General features: G+C 35.6%; 1 protein-coding gene across 2 annotated transcripts in view; it reads left to right on the top strand.

The window, feature by feature from the left end:
- The first annotated feature begins 2,955 nt into the window (after positions 1-2,955).
- The window catches only part of ttll10 (tubulin tyrosine ligase-like family, member 10), a 35,167-nt gene continuing 19,306 nt past the window's right edge, over positions 2,956-18,816 (top strand). Inside the window, exon 1 of one of the 2 annotated variants that reach the window (XM_056450053.1) lies at positions 2,956-3,192. The gene's annotated coding sequence lies outside the window, so the exon portion shown is untranslated. Of the gene's footprint in view, positions 3,193-5,037; positions 5,066-18,816 lie in introns of those variants that run through there. The other variant, XM_056450055.1, reaches the window with a different exon arrangement.

The raw sequence follows: 18,816 nt of genomic DNA, 5'->3' as shown, positions 1-18,816 counted from the left end.
GTGGTATTTATTAAATAATTCCATGCAATTTTGTGTGTTTATATATGTACAAAATTAAGATTCCACTTCCACCTTCTCAATCTTTGAATGTACTGAAATTATTTGGTTTGAGTAGAAAGTTACATTTAATTTCTTTAATAGAGTTATTTTTCCCAGAAATATTGGTCAGAATTAGGCCTGTCACAATAATCAATATATCGACTTATCCTGCAATACTTGGAAATGGCCTCAATAATTTTTTGCCGTTGCAATATATATTTACAAATTCACATTCAATGTTAAAGCAATTTTACAATGACATTTACATTCTATCTCACAGGTGTCAAAGCTTATAATTGGGCATTTACCTTATAAGACATTTAATAGTATTTATAATAGGACTCTTACAGTGCTCAGCATATATAAGTACACCTCTCACAAATCTATCTTTTAAATTCATATTTTTAATAGGAAGCTATACAATATTATATTTGTGCATATATATTAGATTAGTCAGTACTGAAGCCAAATCCCGAGCTTATCTAACAAAATAACTTACGATAACGGTCCAAAAACTAGTACACCCAAATTTATGTAATAGAAAAATATTAAATAAAAATTTTAAAAAGTAGAAAAATCAAGAGAAGCAATTTTTTTGCGATATTTTGCTTGAATTTAATTGTATTATCTTTAATTTTCTAAATATGTTTGGTGACTAAAATATTATTTTAAAAAACATATCTGTTTAATTAATCAGTGTTTTTTTAAATGCACCAAAATACATTGCCTATATTTACTGAGAAATTGATAAAAATATTCATTTTCAAAATGGGATGTACTCAATTATGCTGAGCACTGTACCTTTTTAACATCAAATTATAGAATCTACATAACCACAAGAATGATAGATATTTTAAAGTGTTTGACTATTTGTATTATTAGGCTGTTATATAATCATTATACCATCAGTGGCATAAAATGATCTCAAAATGACAATAATATCGGATATCGCAACAATTTCTGTGACAATATATCGCAAAACAAAAAATCCTTAACGTAACAGGCCTAGTCAGAATAACACATTCTCATTTGTTGTTAATATTTACTTATTTACTTTTTTTTTTTTTTTGCTATTTTAACAATTTGTTTAAAAAAACATTTAGTTAAAATGTTATAAGAAATCTCATCAGTAGTTTACATCACAAGGTTATTGGTTTTACTACAAGGTAAAGTTATGTTGTACCCCTATACAGTTGAAGTCAGAATTATTAGCCCCCCTTTGATTTGATTTTTTTTTTTTTTTTTTTTTTTTTTTCAAATGATGTTTAACAGAGCAAGGAAATTTTCACAGTATGTCTGATAATATTTTTTCTTCTGGAGAAAATCTTATTTGTTTTATTTCTGATAGAATAAAAGCAGTTTTAAATTTTTAAAGCCATTTTAAGGTCGAAATTATTAGCCCCTTTAAACTATATTTCTTTCTCTAGTCTACAGAACAAATGATCATTACACAATAGGCTAACTTGCCTAATTACCCTAACCTGCCTAGTTAACCTAATTAACCTAGTTAAACCTTCTTGAAAAATATCTAGTCAAATATTATTTACTGTCATCATGGCAAAGATAAAATAAATCAGTTATTAGTAATGAGTTATTAAAACTATTACGTTTAGAAATGTGTTGAAAAAATCTTCTCTCCGTTAAACAGAAATTGGGGAAAAAAATAAACGGGAGCTAAAAATTCAGGGGGCTAATAATTCTGACTTCAACTGTACATAATTATTAGTCATAAATCCAGTGAAAGACTTCAAGTAGTCTATTCAATTTTCTAATTTAAATATCTTAAGGTAAATATTAAAACACACACACACACACATATACGCACACATTTAATATGTTTTACTAATTTGTCAGCAAAATATTTTTACCAAATAAAATATAATTAAATAAAATCACTTACTATTTTATATATTTTAATAAGCATAGGTGAGAATCAATTTACTAAAGCAAATGTTATGCTGCTTTGACACAAACTACATTGTAAAAGCCCTATAGAAATAAAGATGAATTGAATTGAATTGAATTGAACTGAATTGAATGGTTGGTTGGTTGGTTGGTTGGTTGGTTGGTTGGTTGCATATATCCAAAGATTTTAATTTCTGCATACACTGTATAATTTCAGCAGAGAGAACTGTTTTAAATTTCATTAAACTTGACGTGTACACCAAAACGGCACCCAAACATAACTCTTTCACAAAGAGCAACTACGTAACTTATTCAAAATCCTCTCCTGAAGAAAAAGCTTGTTTCACAAACAACAAAAAAGGCCAATATTTGCCCATTAGGCCATCTCCAGACTTTCATTGACATTTGTCAGACACAGGATTAGTATCAAGTCAGTTTGCGCTGTTTAAACTAATCCATCCATTACATCGGGCCTCAGTGTGCAGTCAGGCCCAGCAGGCTTCAGTAGACAGGGGATTACAGCAGATGTCCTGAGGCCCGATGACAGTTTACCTGCATCCCCTCGTCTCATAATACACAACTCGCTGTTAGTCAGTTTTATATGGCTTAAATGTTATAGTTCAGAAGGGTGTGGAAATACGGACAGGGTGCAAAGGGCAGTTCCTCCTTGCTTTTTCATCTCTCTGTTAAGCACAGGCCGTATGTCATTTCTATGATACAGACAGAATAGACATGAATGGAGTGTTTCTGTTGAAATAGGAAAAGAAGCTTCAATCACGCAAAGCTAGAGATGACATCATAAACGTACACAAAGCAGGTTTAACGGGGGCAGGTGCCTAGAGAGGGCTCTCCTGGGCGGGACGGACCTATCATGGAGTTTGGGACACACCTGCAAGCGCTAGAGGCTAAAGAGATTGGCTGCGGCATGAAAATTACACCTGTGGGGGTGGAGGGGGCCTGCTACATGTAAAGCAAGCTCTTTACAAATTCTGCCTCTCTTCTCGAAGAGGTTAAACAGGTAGCATCACCTTGAGCTCTCGTCTTCATTGGGACAAAGACTCACCTGATTTGCCACTGAGTTCATTTCTCCGCCTGCCGTCGTGTTGGGAATCCGGTTTCCCGCCTCAAGATGGTCTCCCTCCTGGCTTTCGGTGGCGAAAATCTTAAAGGGCGTCGTTCAGCTGGAGAGAGAAGAGAAGGACGTGCTTGAGAACTGACGCAGTATCCAGTGGATCAATCAAGTAACAGGTCATTTTATTTTATTTACTAGTTTTAACTTTGTACTGCTTGGTTTTCTTGAGTTTATGTCTGCGTTTAACGTCCTCGCCCTTAGTTTTGTTCCTGTTTGCTAACGGATGATTGCATTTTAGCTACGTAGTGGGATTTTTAGCATTTGTTTGGTACAAATTAAAGATATAAATCGAGGAAAGGGGGATTTTTTTTGTTGTTTGTCGATTGAGCTACTCATAGTCTGTATCAAATTCCAATCCATTTAAACAGAAAGAAAAAGGGAACACAATAGACACAAACCGTCATTCCTTGACTGGATAGACCAGTTTAGGCAGGTAGAGGCAAACCGCCAGACTTGTCAAAGGGGATAAAGAGGGGGCTTTGGAGCTCTCTTTACTTTTGCTAGAAATGCAGCTTTAGAAGGACGCTTGCTATTATCTAATGGCTGTTAAAAAGGCCTAGAACAAGGAACTGTTGATTAAGAAATCAATGACAAAACATAGTTTTAGAAATGTTTTAAAGCTTTTGACAGAGAAAAAACAATCCAAATGGCAGCATTTAGTTTGTATTTTCTTCAAAGCAAGCGAGCAAAGATGAATCGCATCTGCTTTCCTGATTGCTAGTAGTAAGACTTGTCTTTGCCTGTTGTTTTGGCATGATTTCAGAGGAAGCGGGACAGTGACTGCTGTTTTGTCGGCTTCGGATGCGAAAAGCAAACAATGTATTAGCTTAAACGCACAGCTTATAAGCTGTCTGCTCTTTTATCCTCTCTTTTTGATAGTCGCAACCACTGTTTTAGATGAATAAAACCTCCTCTACTGATGTCGTGATATAGTTTCTAAAGGAAAGCGTATGTCATCCAGACACTTCATTATTGATGAAAAAATGCATTTTAAAAGCTTGTCCGTCCTGAAAAAGAAAATGTCGGCTTGGCAGCACAATGGATGCACAGTGAGGTGGAGGGTTTTGATTGGTGGATGGAGGAAAATGAGTCTGTTTCATTCCCTCATCTGAATGAGTCATTTGTCGCAGTTCTATATCCCAGCCAGAGCATTATGAGAGTTAAGCTCTCCCCGGGACAATGTGGAAAGGTAACAGATCTCCACATTTGGAGGCCGATGAAGCCTTTTTAACAGAGCCGTAGGTTTGTGTCGTAGTGTTTGCTCCTCTGCGTGAGGGAAGAAAATGGCGTATTAATTACCATGCACGGGTGAGAGGTCACGGAAGTGCGGCACATTGAACTTGTGTACTTAAGAGCAGCAATCTGCCTCGGCGCACATTCAGGGGTGCTTTCTATTAACAGACAATCATCTTATTGCAGACTGCAGATTATTTTGAGAAGATTGTTTACATTGAACAATTAAAAGGCTTCTCTGGAAATGTTTGGATGATAAGGAAAATGCCTTGTATCACATATGCAAATGACTCTCATCTACTTCCTGTTCCCAATAGGAATTATAATACTTACAAAATTAAACTTGAGACTGAAAAGGGAATGTATTATTTACATATTTTCGATTTGTACATGCACGTACTGTAGTAGGAAACAACACATCCATTTAAACCCAATGGGCAATTATATTCGCCGGAGCGAAGCCTGCCTTTAAGTAAGGTTTAGGGTTTCCTCGTCTTTGTTCTTCACAAACTATTGATTAAGGCCAAGCCTAGTTTACCCCTCAGGTTGTCCGTTTCAGCATGGAGTCACATTCCAACCAGGAGGGCAGGGTTACCTGATCACACCTCACTCTCAGCACGGAGACCCGAGCAGACAGCCAGGAAAGGTTAAACCTGCACCTGACGGCAGCTGAAATGTGAGGGAAAGAGAGCGAAAAACAGAACAGGGGAGACCTTTTCTCACAGATGGATATTGATGATAGACGAGAACGCTCAAGTATGTGCTTAAAACGTTTTCTGCTTCTGACTTTTGATTCTCTTTTCCTGTCTCTCTCTCTCTTCCTGTATTTCTTTCTTTCTTTCTCAGAAGGCCTGCTGCACTGGTTTATAATGCTGATGATTAACCAAATAGAGGCTGCGGTCTGGGCGAGCAGGTCTGCTTGGGCTTTTCATTGCATGAGTCCCGACCGAACAAGAGGAAGCTGAAGCCATTTCAGGCACTTGCTGGACAATTTATGGGGTTTTCGTCTTTCTTTTCCCTCCTTACTAGCTTTTTTGTTACTTTAGCAGGGTCTCTTTCATGACGGTAAGGTTACAGGCACTCACTCACTCTCTCTCTCTCTCTCTCTCACTCTCTTTCCTTACATTTGCACTCATTCTTTTTCTTTCTTCCCTCCCATTCTCTCGTCTTCTGCTCCCCCTCACGGTCTCCTCATTTCTTCCTTTCTCATAAGATCTATCAATTCAGTTCTACAATAATCGAACACTTTTATTTGCTTTGTGGAAATAGTTTTATCTTGATTTTGAGTTTGTTTTTCTTATAATTTGGTATTTTAAAAGATGTGCTACTTCCCAGTCATATATATAAAGAAAAAAGTAGAACTAGCCTTCTTAAAGTTCATTTCTAGAAGTCATTTATTTTACCATCTTTCTGTTATGCTAACATTTGTGACAGAAAGATTAGGAATTTCTTACCTTGTGGAATAATTAGCATGATTTTGAGTCTGTTCTACACCTATAATTGGGTTTTTTAAAGAACTACTACTCTATTTCACAGTCTTTTAAAAGTATTTAAGTCTACTCTGTTTTTCCACCTTCTTCCAAATGTTAGCTATTATGCTAACATTTGTGACTGAAAAAAGCAAGTTTAGGAGTCTCTTCATGGAATAAATAATGTGATTTCTTGTTTGGGTATTTGAAAGTGTCAAAAACATCTTGACTTTACCACAAACATACTTTTTAGTCTATTTTTTATCATAAAATGTGATCAATACATTATTTTCCCACCTCTCTCCATTAATTAGCCATTTTGCTAATATTTGTGACAGAAAACAGCATGTTTATGATAGCCTCTCTTGCTATGTGCGCTACAGATGTTACTCGACATGAAAGAAGTATTGAAATCGACCTTCTCGGTCCTGACTCCGGTCGCAGGTCAATCAGGAACAACATTCCAGCTCACTGTTATCACTACATAGTGCGTCTGCTATCATTAGCATCAGTCAGCCCTTCCCACTCTTGCTGTTATGCCATTTCTCCGATTCATAATACAAGAGTACGAGCAAATCTTTCAACACCCCCCCAAGAAGGCCTTTGTTGCTTTCAACACAAGATAGTTGGGTTTGGCGGAAATGTATATCCCCCCTTGCTCATCATTATATTGTTAAAGCGAACAGTCCTCCCAGCCTGGCCATGATGTCAAATCAGACCAGTCAGAACAGGTTTGGGCAATTATTAACAGTCTCGGTGGCCAACTCTTTTACCTCAGCTGCAGTTTCAGATGGAAAAAAAAACATGTGCCGTACTAGCTCTACCTGTTTTCAAGCCGGTTGTTTTACCGGCATACCCCTTTGTCTAGGACAGTTGACTGAGTCAGAGCTGTTATCAAGTCCTGTTTATTCTAAGTGCAGTTTCTGTGGTTGACTCCCCAAATGATGCTTACTATCCAACTTTAAACACTCAAATAAGTAATATCTTGCAATACTGTTAATAATATGTGAAGTATTATTACTTTGAGACTTTGAGTTGTTTGATAAGACTTCTGATTTGGGTAGTCGTCTCCATCTTACGAGGCAGCATTGGATTTCATTACTTTTTCTAATACTGCCTGGTAATGATGATGATTGCTGCCTACAAGCTACAGATCAGGATCGTCCTGGAAATATTAACTCTCAGCGCTGGCACTTAGCAGCCATCTTACCGGACAGTGCTGGACTGTATATCTGTTTTCTAACACTGTCTGGTAACGATGTTTGTTGGGTGACCTCATCACTTCAAGAGGAAGTCCTCATGTTGGTTCACATCTAGGCTACTTGCATGTGCTTATATATGACACGATGAAGCTACGGTGGGAGAGGTTTTACTGTTTTCATGATAGCATGAACCTTCGGTGTCTGACAGCGCTTTCTTTATTTTTAGTTTTACCGTTGGGAGGAGAAAAACCACATCAGGGCTCGTGTTTGTTTGGGAAATTTGCTTAATGCGCATAGGCCACAGTAATTATAACAGCCTTTATATCTGCACTTCCTGGAGTGGTGTTAATATGAGCTACACTGACCTAGAAATATGCCTTTTGTACTGCAGGTTGTTTATTGATGGGGGAAAATGTGCTTGTTGAATAGTACCTAAAAACATGATCACTGTAAAAAATGAGTGGCTGCTTTAGTTTTTAGGTTGAATCAAAAATCATTTCAGCTTGCATTAAACTGGCTTAAAACATGCATTTAAGCAGGTTTTAAAAAATCAAGTTGAAACTGCCATGACTTTTATTTTTACAGTGTGAGAGCAAGTAAAACATTTAACGGAATGCTACATTTTTAAGTATTTCCTTCTAAAGCATACTCCAAAACCGTTTTTAGTGTACAATTACAAATGTAAAAGTATCAGCATTGCGGAGGTGCGTACTGAAAGGACGAAAAAGCCTTTAGAAATCGTTGAGGGGCTTTGTTTCATGAATGTCCTTGTCCCATTCTGTGTTTCAGACGTCTGAACCCCACCCAGCATTAGTTAAAGAATACCAGTCGGTTGACTGTTAAACCAGACCTGCTGAAAGTTTCCTCGTCCCCTCCCCCCTCTGCTATTCTCTATGTGGCTTTTGTGATAGCAGGCGAGCCGTGATTGGTCAAACACGTTTTACCTGCGTGGCACATCCTGCAACTGACACATGAGCTCAGCGTATCCCTAATGATAAAAATAGCCATAATGACATCCTCAGCTCCTCCTCTTCCCTTTTCCCCCCTCTCTGTCTTTGATCGCTGAATGTATATTGTCCCACAGAACGTCAGCTGAGCGAGAGTCCATGTTAAACATGACTTTCAGTAGTAGATGATAGCAGTTTTTGTTTTCTGCTTTGTTTAAGGGAAATTTTGATCATTTATAATGACCTTTGGCACTTATGGGCAGAGGTTTTTTTTTTCTTGATTATGTAAAGTATGATGTGTGGGCAGAAGCAATGGTTGTAAAGTCACTAAAGCACTGAATGTTTGTTTAAGGTGGGTGAATTGACTCGCAAATACTAAACCGCACCCATATTTGCTTGTCTGGGGTACTTTTTTTATTCTTCGCTTGTGTATGTATGAACTGAACCCGTTTGTCATTCTCCATCCTCCCCTTTTTGCGCTTTTATTGCTGGTATTTACATAACCACGTCATTTAGGTCCCTTAGTCCTTTTGAAATCTTTTTTTTTTTTGGCCTGTAAAATTCAAACCTGGGCAAATGTTTATTCTGAACGACATTGTTTCATGATCAAACTGTTTTTTTTTCTTTACATGTTTTCTGTTCTCTTTTTATTTGCCAAGTTAACATAATTTTCTCTTTATCAGGTGTCACAGAGTCAGGTTTGTTGATGGACGTCTTACCAGACATGGTTAGATGTAATAACTTGTGTCTAATACTGTCTGGTAATGCCGTTCATTACATGCTAATGCCGTCATGGTCCTCTTGAAGATGTTGATAGAAAATCTCTAATTTTCCTATCTGTACATGCAAATGACATGGTAGCTTTTATCACAGTTTAGCCGTTACCATGCAAACCTGACCTACAACTCCCAACAGTCCTTTCATATGTTTTTAATAGGCGCTATTTTTTTATATATGTAGTTTTATAAGAAACTGTGAATCCTACACTGGAAGGTTGATGTTTTTACAGTTCTCTTCCAAGTGTTATGAGTCAAAGTTTCTGCAATAAACCTCCAGGAAAAGTTTTGTTCTTTGTACAAATACTTGTATATTTTTGTAGTCGTTGTTTTTCCCTCAGTGTTTCATGGAATTTGATTAAGGGACCACTTTAATTTTTTTTCAGAAAACAAGGTTTTAGCAGAATAACAAATGCTTTCATTTAGTGTGATTGAAAATGAGGGATATTTCTCTCAATTATTGATTTCTTAAGATACAACATTGGTAGTGTTGTCTAAAAAATCAATATAAACATATCTGAAAACTTCTTTTTGTTATTTTATTTGTAACAAAAAAGTCTCTAAAACTAAGAATTTTCAAGATGTCAAGACGCATACAGTATGCTGACCCAAACACTGACTTTCAGTCATTCATTCATTTTCTTTTCGGTTTGGTCCCTTTATTAATCTGGGGTCGCCACATCGGAATGAACCGCCAACTTATCCAGCATATGTTTTACGCAGCAGTTGCCCTTCCAGCTGCAACCCATCTCTTGGAAATTTCCATACACACTCATTCACTACTGACAACTTAGCCTACCCAATTCACCTGTACTGCATGTCTTTGGACTGTGGGGGAAACCGGAGCACCCGGAGGAAACCCACGCGAACACAGGGAGAACATGCAAACTCCACACAGAAACGCCAACTGACTCAGCCGAGGCTCAAACAAGCGACCTTCTTGCTGTGAGGCGACAGCACTACCTGCTGCGGCACCGCGTCGCCCTCATCAACTGACTTTACAAAATGTAAATCATTGTAATGTTTTCTTTGAATGAGAGAACAGAATAATTTCACATAATTGTGAAGTAAATATTATAGCCCACTGGACTGGTTACTCAGTCTTATTCAGGCCCATTCAGGGTTGCGTTTCCCAAACAATGACGTAACTCGTGGCTGAACTATCATAGCACAATGCATCGTTTGGCAAAAGAACGATGTAGTAATGAGTGTTTAACAAAACCGTAGTTCCTCTGTCGCAGATCCATCGTTCGAACCACGTTAGTTGTAACGTAAAACATTCATAATGACGCTCTAAACAGGGCTGAGTAACTACTTCTTTAAAGAAAAAACACATTTTTTTGTGCAAAATATATCGTTTTACATGCACATGCTTTTTTTAAAAAAAATCCAATAGTTTTGGAAAAAACATGCACTTGTTTTCCATATTAATTGAAATATATGTAAACGACACATATAGGACCTATATGTGTTTCTTTCACAAATATTATTGAGAATATTCCATATAAAATCACTTAGCTAACACGTATTCTAATCTCATATATAAATCATAAAAATTGTTAATGCTTGAATGCCTAATTTAAAGTAGGCTATTCATTAAGAAATGGAAAAAAACGCCCATGTCATATAGGCCTACAGCACAGATACATTTCATAATAAATAATCTACTATAAATTAAAACCAGTAACGTAGGCTATATATATATATATATATATATATATATATATATATATATATATATATATATATATATATATATATATATATATATATATATATATATATATATTTGCTTTGGAGACATAACAGCCTAAATTCTGATTTTAAATAATAGGTCACCTATAGCTTTCGTCATGGACCATGGCTGTGTTCATTCATTCATTCATTCATTTTTTTTTTGGGTTAGTCCCTCTTGGCTGTGTTCAAAATGGCATAAATGTTTTCAAAGTGCACTATGAAGGGAACGCAAGATCGCTTAAACTGAACTGTAAAAATACTTTAAAAGCAATTACAGAGAAATTTAAGAGAGATGACTTTAATGTTTTTTTTTTTATCATTCCAAGTTGAAATGTTAGAATGTTCTAAATGAATAGGCCAAAGGGGGATAACGGAATAGAACACAGCCAGGAACTATACTTCTAACCACAGCTCTAGAGGTGTAGTTGCAAGTATACAAGTTTGCGACTCAGTTTGCGACTCAGTTTGCAAATGTTCGTTGGATGGTGGATTTGGGAAATGCCAAATCAACAAATTATGTTTGTAATAACGGAACTTGTCAACTTAGTTAGATAACGATGGTTTTCGGAAACGCATCCCAGTGTGTGTTTTTTTACCTTATTTCAGCTACATTTTCTTTTCTCCAAAACCTACTAACCACGCACAATCTTTTTTTTTTTCTAAAAAAACCCAAAGCATGTACTTTCTGCGACTGGAAGGGCATCCGCTGCATAAAACATATGCTGGATAAGTTGGAGGTTCATTCCGCTGTGGCGACCCCACATTAATAAAGGGACTAAGCCGAAAAGAAAATGAATGATTGAACAAGCATGTACATCAATATTTCTCACATATTATTGTAGCACTGTTTGTGCTGAATACAAAAAAATAAAATAAATGTTGGCCAGTACTATATAATAAGTAGCTGAAATAAGCACAAATGTCAGGGCATGTCAAAACACCAACAACATTAGAGGCTCCAAAATCACCTCAGACCCTTGAGGGTTAATTTTATTAATTGCTGTATATACTATAAGCAGGCTGTGCATGTGGGCTGCTTTGCATATTTAATGTTCAAGTAAAAGAAATAGGCATGATGAAAGATTTTTTTTGTCCTTGCCAATTATCCACCACAACAATCCTCCAGTGTTAACATCATAACTAAATTCCACATGGAAACAAGCTTACAATATTAACTTTGTAACAGTATGTTGATTCATTTCCTCCACAAATACTCAGAATGGAGCAACAAGAAGTGAAAATAACGTCAATTGTAATGTGTTGAAAGCTACAGAACTAATGAAAACAGTTGAGACTTCAATCGAGTGTGTCTGAGACATTTCTTTCGATTCTATCGGGTCAGTCAGGCATGTTTTGAGTGGTCAGGTAAGGTGTATGTTAATGGCTGTCAGTAAATCTGGGTCTGGCCTGGTCATTGTGTTCATGTGACTCTTCAGTGGGTCGACCGGAATGCCTGGCCTCAGAGCAAAGCCAGATCCAGTTACATGTGAACAGAGCTCCTTTTTAACTACCTCAATTTGCCCTGTTCTGCCAGGACCTCATTGTGTTGCTGTGGAAAGCACACAGCCAATGAGGCCCCCGTCGTACTGAGGTGCAAGGACACCGGGACAATGATATGTAAAGGAGCTTTTTACCTTTACGCACTCAAACGAATGCAAACCACTGTGAACAGACACATGAATGATTCAAAGAAGTTTGAACGTACAATAGCATAATGGCTCAATAAACGTCTGATACAAAACCAACACAATGGCCTTTTATTTAGGTATTTCTGTTATCTCTGACATATTAGTCTGTCACAGAGGGGTTTGTCTTCCATTATAATGCAGCATTTGGCACCCAGCTTTTAAATTACGACAGAAAGAGGCTCATATCTCTTTGTCATCAGTTGAAGAAGAGTAGAGAAGAGCCACTAAAAATAACCTTGTTTGAGATTACAAAGACTCCTTTGTTCTCTTTTTGAATTAATATATTTATGATAAATTGTGTGTTACTTTTTTGTATTTATTTGATTAAAACAACAATAAACAATTTAACATTTCTTATATTAATGTATATTACACTTAATTTTATAAGTGATTTTATTCTTATGATAGAATTCACTAATTCAAATGATCCGTTCAGGATGAATCTCCAGTAAATGATATTTCACTGATTCACATGATCCGTTCAGAGTGAGTCTTCAGTAAATGACAATTCACTGATTCAAATGATCTATTCAGAATCAGTTTACAGTATATAATTTACTGGTTTAAATAATCTGTTCAGAGTGAGTCTCCAGTATATAATTAACGGATTCAAATTATCCATTAACAGTTAGTCTACAGTAAATGTTAATTCACTGATTCAGATAATCTGTTCAAAAGGAGTCTCCAGTGTATAATTCACTGATTCAAATGATCTGTTCAGAATGAGTCTCCAGTAAATGATAATTTACTGATTCAAATAATCCGTTCAGAGTGAGTCTACAGTAAATGATAATTAATTGATTCAAATGATCCATTTAGAGTGAGTCTACAGAAAATGATAATTCATTGATTCAAATGATCCATTCAGAGTGAGTCTACAGTAAATGATAATTTATTGATTCAAATGATCCATTCACAGTTAGTCTACAGAAAATGACAATTCACTGATTCAGATGATCTGTTCAGAATGGGTCTCCAGTGTATAATTCACTGATTCAAATGATCTGGTCAGAATGAGTTTCCAGTAAATGATAATTCACTGATTCAAATAATCCATTCAGAGTGAGTCTACAGTAAATGATAATTCATTGATTCAAATGATCTATTCAGAGTGAGTCTACAGAAAATGATAGTTCATTGATTCAAATGATCTATTCAGAGTGAGTCTCCGGTAAATTATTCACTGACTCAGATTATCTGTTCAGAGTGAGTCTCCAGTAAATAATTCACGGATTCAAATGATCTGTTCAGAGTAAGTCTCCAGTAAATGATTCACTGATTCAACTGATCTGTTCAGAGTGAGTCTTCAGTAAATAGTTCACTGATCTAAATAATCCGGTAAATGATTAATTTTACAAACTGATCTGAATGGGGTTCAGCATCTGGATATGGTTTCACATGTTTTCACTTGAATTATGATAGAATATTATTAAACTCTGACCTGTATTGAAATTTAAATTTCTTGCAAAATAAACATTAAGTAAACACAATTTCGTTTAACTTTTTTTCTACTCTAGTGCATTTTTATTTGGGTATCTTTTATTCAAGTATTCGGTTTGTGTACTATGTCCACTATTTATCATTCACTGTAACGTGTAACAACAATATTTAAAAATATATTGTTCATATATATATTTTGCACAAAAATAATCTGAAAAATTTGGCTGCACCACCAGAATCTTGTAGACGCTATTTTAACGTTATTGGACATTTCAGAGTAATGTAAGTTTTGTGAAAAGACACATGCTTTTAGGAAGAGATAAATGGTTAATGGATAAAATACACCCAGACAGGACGTGAAATCTTGCCAAGTGCTGCTCAAGTGACTCAATTAGATTAATTTTTTAAAAAGCACCAAAGGTGTTTCCCAGGTGTTTTCCTAGAAGTTACACCTTCTGTAGCATTAATTCTTCAGTATCAGCATTTTTCATGTAGCTATGCATGAAATGTAGAAATATATGTATTTACAAGCTACGACAGAAACTAAATATTTCTGAACACTGCTGTGAGTTTAGAAGTGGAAAAATCTGCCATCGCGTGACATCATGACAGAATTCCAGATTTCCGGAAACTCCGTGTTGAATTCCAGCACTGGTCTCTGCTTGCTCACATGTAGTCAAACTAGATTCCAGCCAACAGAGGGTGAGGTTTACTTAGGATTGCTAATGAAGTGGAACGGCTGTCAAGACGAACACGTGTTTAAACGGCTATGACATACCTCTAGGGTGGATAAGTAGTAGTCACACTGATAGGGAACTCCCCGATTAGCTTGCAAAAGGGTTTTTACCACAACTCTAACCACTCATTCTCAACTATTAAGATTGTTGTTCAGTTGCAACAGACAGTTTAAGAAAAGCCTTAGTGGTGATGTTACAGTAAGTATTATAATGTTGCTGAAGGCAAAAGCCTGAAATACTTCTGGATTTTTTTTAAGTTGGCATATGCCAGTGGTGTAAAATAACGAACAACACATGCTCAAATTACTGTAACTGAGTAGTTTTTCTCAGAAAGTACTCTACTAAGTAATGTCTACATTTACTAGAATACATGTTTAGTGCTGTATCAGTATTTTCACTCCACTAATTTCCTTCAACCTTCAGTCATTGCTTTATTTTTTCTTGTCTGCTGTGATTGGTTAAGTAGATTAATCAGTCCTGTCAAATCACACATAGAAAAATTGCATCAGGAATCAATACACGGATGCTTTATAAATGCTGAAATACAGTGTGGAAGTATTAAATAATCCAAGATGATACAAAATTGCCTTAATTTTTTTGATCCCTCATGAACTCACGTCTCCCCCTGAAGATGATCTGGTGGGCTCGTTTTCATCACACACGTAGTGACCAAGAGACTGTTTAGATTGCGTGTCACTATTGAGAAGATGAAGGATGCCTGACTGAAATCCCTGATAATATCCTTAAACAATAACTGCATGCACTACAGAATGTTACGTTTTAAAATACATGCACAAATTGCGTGTTATCAGTGCTACATGAGCTTGGTTTGCCTTGCCAACTGCTGGACACTTTTTAGTCAGCATTGATAACTTACTGTTATGTTGTCACAGATTTTTTCCATTAGGTAACACAGATTTCGCTCTCATCAACCTTTCACTGAGTATTTTTCTCAAAGTAGTGAGGAATTCTCACTACTCGCTACTCTTGAGGACTTTAAAAGGGCTATCCTTTACTCATACTTTGAGTATATAACAAATATTTTGACTCTACTTGCACATTTTTGACAAGTAATGGTACTTGTACTTGAGTATGATTTTTCAGTACTCTTTCTACCACTAAATATGAATAATATTAGTGTGTTACTGTAGTATTTGTAATATTATTTTCTTATTTTATTTATAAAAATAGTCATATTATGCTTATATGATAAAGTTGATTTTGAAAATTCAACTCAATTTCATTTGTATTAACTCTATTTAGTTAAATGATTATGACCTTTGATTTAAATGTATTTTCAGGCTTTAACTAAGAAATTAACATCACTAAAGAATAATAAATCCTTTTGGAGTTTCCATAACATTAACTTCAGTTTAAATAACTGATGTTAACAAATATAAACTTACTGTACAGAGTTAAGGAACAAAACAGCAATAAACGGTCCAAAAATTTTCAATGTCGAAGGCCAGATTAACATGTGAAAATGTCAATGTTTGAAAATAAATCACCAATAAAGTCTTCAAGCATGTGGTGCTGTGATGAAAAAGCAATGTTAAAATATAGAATATATATAATTTTGAATAATCTTTAAAGACACTCATTTTACAAGTTTAAATGACACAAAATTATTCACAGTATTTTGAAATGCCCATGATGTAAATATTGTGCATATTTATTATCATGTTATTATTGTATATCGGCATACAGTGTGTCTACTTGTGAACAAACTAACCAGTACAAACGCAATTTAGCCTTAGCATACAGTACACATATAAACCAATGAAAGGCAATGAAGTATTTAAATGTTTTAATTCAACTAATTTGAGACTATTTGCATATATAATGCAATCGTATGATGGGATATACATGGACAAACATCAAATGTAATGTTATTCATGCAGTATATCATAATGGAAATTGGCACATCCGTATGCAAACAAGAGGGTTTATCATATTTGAAATTGTATCAACACAGTCAAATTGTGCGTATCCAATGAAAACCTTTAATTTAAAAAGACAAACTGTGTGTGTCTATGCATACAGAAACACATCCAAAATAGTTGCATTGTGGATGGAGATGCGTAAAATTTCACATTTCTTTTAAAAACTTTTTGGCCCCGATGACCTTCCATACTCAGAACATACAGTGAAGATTTTACATTTCAAATTGAACCTCTCTAGCATTTCTTATTTCATTAATGCTCCTCCTCCATCAAAATAACAATGTCACTCCTCATTTACTTCACTAATGCGCCAGGTTATCAAGTTCCGGTGACTGAAAAACAAGTAGCCTAATTGTTAGCACGGCGTGATGACAATAAGATGACATCACTCTTTCACCGACTGTTAAAGGCACGGAAATGCATTGTTTGTCTCATCGACTCCATCATACTGCATTGTGTCTCATAGAAATGGTGAGAGAACTTTTTGGTTTACTATATGAACATAAACTATTCATTACTCCCTGGTTTGTGGGAAAAAAAGGAAAAAGAGAGTTCTCCTTAATAAAACGCCTTAATACAGATTCACGCACACACATAGTTGTAAGCAGATGGTGAGCCAGGGGAGTTACATGGCTGTAAAACAAACCTGTTTTCTTTGTCCACCTACACAGCTCTCTGTACACAGCGTCTATCAGATTGCAGCCTACTGGCAAGGTGTGGCTGAAACCAGCAATGTACTAACAAACATAACTACAATATGTGACAACATGAAGCTACTGCATTAGAGCTTAGAGCCTCAAGTAAAACACAATCCCATACACATTGTGATGCAAACTACTTTACTTTAGACGATCAGTAATCATTTGTATGAATGCAAACATTATAATAAATAATTGAACTTGATGTATTTAAACTTGATATTTATATTAATTCATCTTAACCATATATTTCAGGTTTAGCGGTTAAACATCGCTTATTTTGCTTTTTATATATATTATACATTCTATATAGTCATTCTGGGCATACAAAATATAAAATATATTTCATTTTGGTATACTGTATAAGCCAAAAACAAAAGGTATCAAAACAGTGGAAATGTAATACAGCTTTAATTGTTCCCTATTCATTTCTACATGAAAAATAACTATAGTAAATACTATAGTGTTTTTGAACCATGTGATATATTTTAGTATTTATATAACTAATGACCGGCAGCTAGCTCTCTGCAACTCTCACATGGTCGCCCTGGTCAGTACCTGGATGGGAGACCACATGGGAAAGCTTGGCTGCTGCCTGAAGTGGTGTTTGTGATACAAGCAGGGGTCCTTTAGGTACATTTGGGCACTAATATGCACCTTTGAGGTACCACTGTAGAGTCTTTGGGTACAAATATGTATCTTTTGAAAAGGTACTTGCCCCAGTGACAGCTCCTGTACCTTTATTTCTGGGAGTGTCCTTCAAAAAAGAGTAGGGGTTTATTCCTGGCCAAATCTGCTCTCTGGCCTCTGTCCATCATGGCCTCCTAACCTTCCCCATATTATAACTGGCTTCATTACTCTCCACCTCTCCACCAATCAGCTGGTGTGTGGTGTGCAGCCTGGCACAATATGGCTGCCATCGCGTCATCCAGGTGGATGCTGCACACTGGTGGTGGATGAGGAGATTCCCCCCAACTTTGAGTGTCTAGAAAAGCGCTATATAAATGTAATGACTTGTTGTTGTTGTTGTTGTTATTATTATTATTATTATTAATGATATAGCAGATAAACTGTAATAAATACAGTAGTATACTTTATCTTTTAGAGTTATACAGTAAATTGGTGTATTATAGTATAACCTATAGTAGTTGAAGAAAACTACAGTATTGGGTCATTTGTCTATATTATTGTAGTTATATATATATAATATGGTTCAAAAACATTATAGTATTTACTATGAATTACTATAGAATTTTTTATCTCAGAATCTTTTCATTACATTACATATTCATTAGAACTCTATAATGTTCTATATTCAATTCTTGCCATTTTTATTTTGAAACATATTTTTAATAACTAATTTCTAATAACTAATTTATTTTGTTATCCTGTTTTATGACAGTACCTAATATTTCTCTAATTATTTTGCAAGATACTAGTGTAAGTACAATTTAAAGGCTTATCTATAGGTTAATTAGGAAAGTTTTTGGATAACAGTGGTCAGTTCTGTGTTTGAAGAAGTATAAAAATTCACTGGAGGGCTCATAATTCTGACTTCAACTGTACGGTGTGTACATCTATGAATGCTGTTTGAAATGTATATAGTTTGGGTCAGTTCTTTCCCTCCATGAATGTTTAATCACACTGTATTCTAGCAAATGGTCTAGACCTAGCAGAAACTATAGGTTTGAAGGTGGGGGCTTCGGGGGTGTCAGATGGGTGTCAGGAGTGGGATTACAGTTAACTGCCACTGTTGTCTGGGTGTGTCTTCTAAAGTCAGTTGTTATAAAGAGCAGTAATTTTCACACTTTCTGCAAAACACCCTGAAATTTAGCTTATGTAAAAACAGACCAGAGGCTATTAATATATA

The sequence above is a fragment of the Danio aesculapii genome, chromosome 23 (genome assembly GCF_903798145.1).
Source record: "Danio aesculapii chromosome 23, fDanAes4.1, whole genome shotgun sequence".
Classification (NCBI taxonomy): Eukaryota; Metazoa; Chordata; class Actinopteri; order Cypriniformes; family Danionidae; genus Danio; species Danio aesculapii.
The sequence above is the reverse complement of the archived record's forward strand: the minus strand, read 5'-3'. Positions and strand labels throughout refer to the sequence as shown.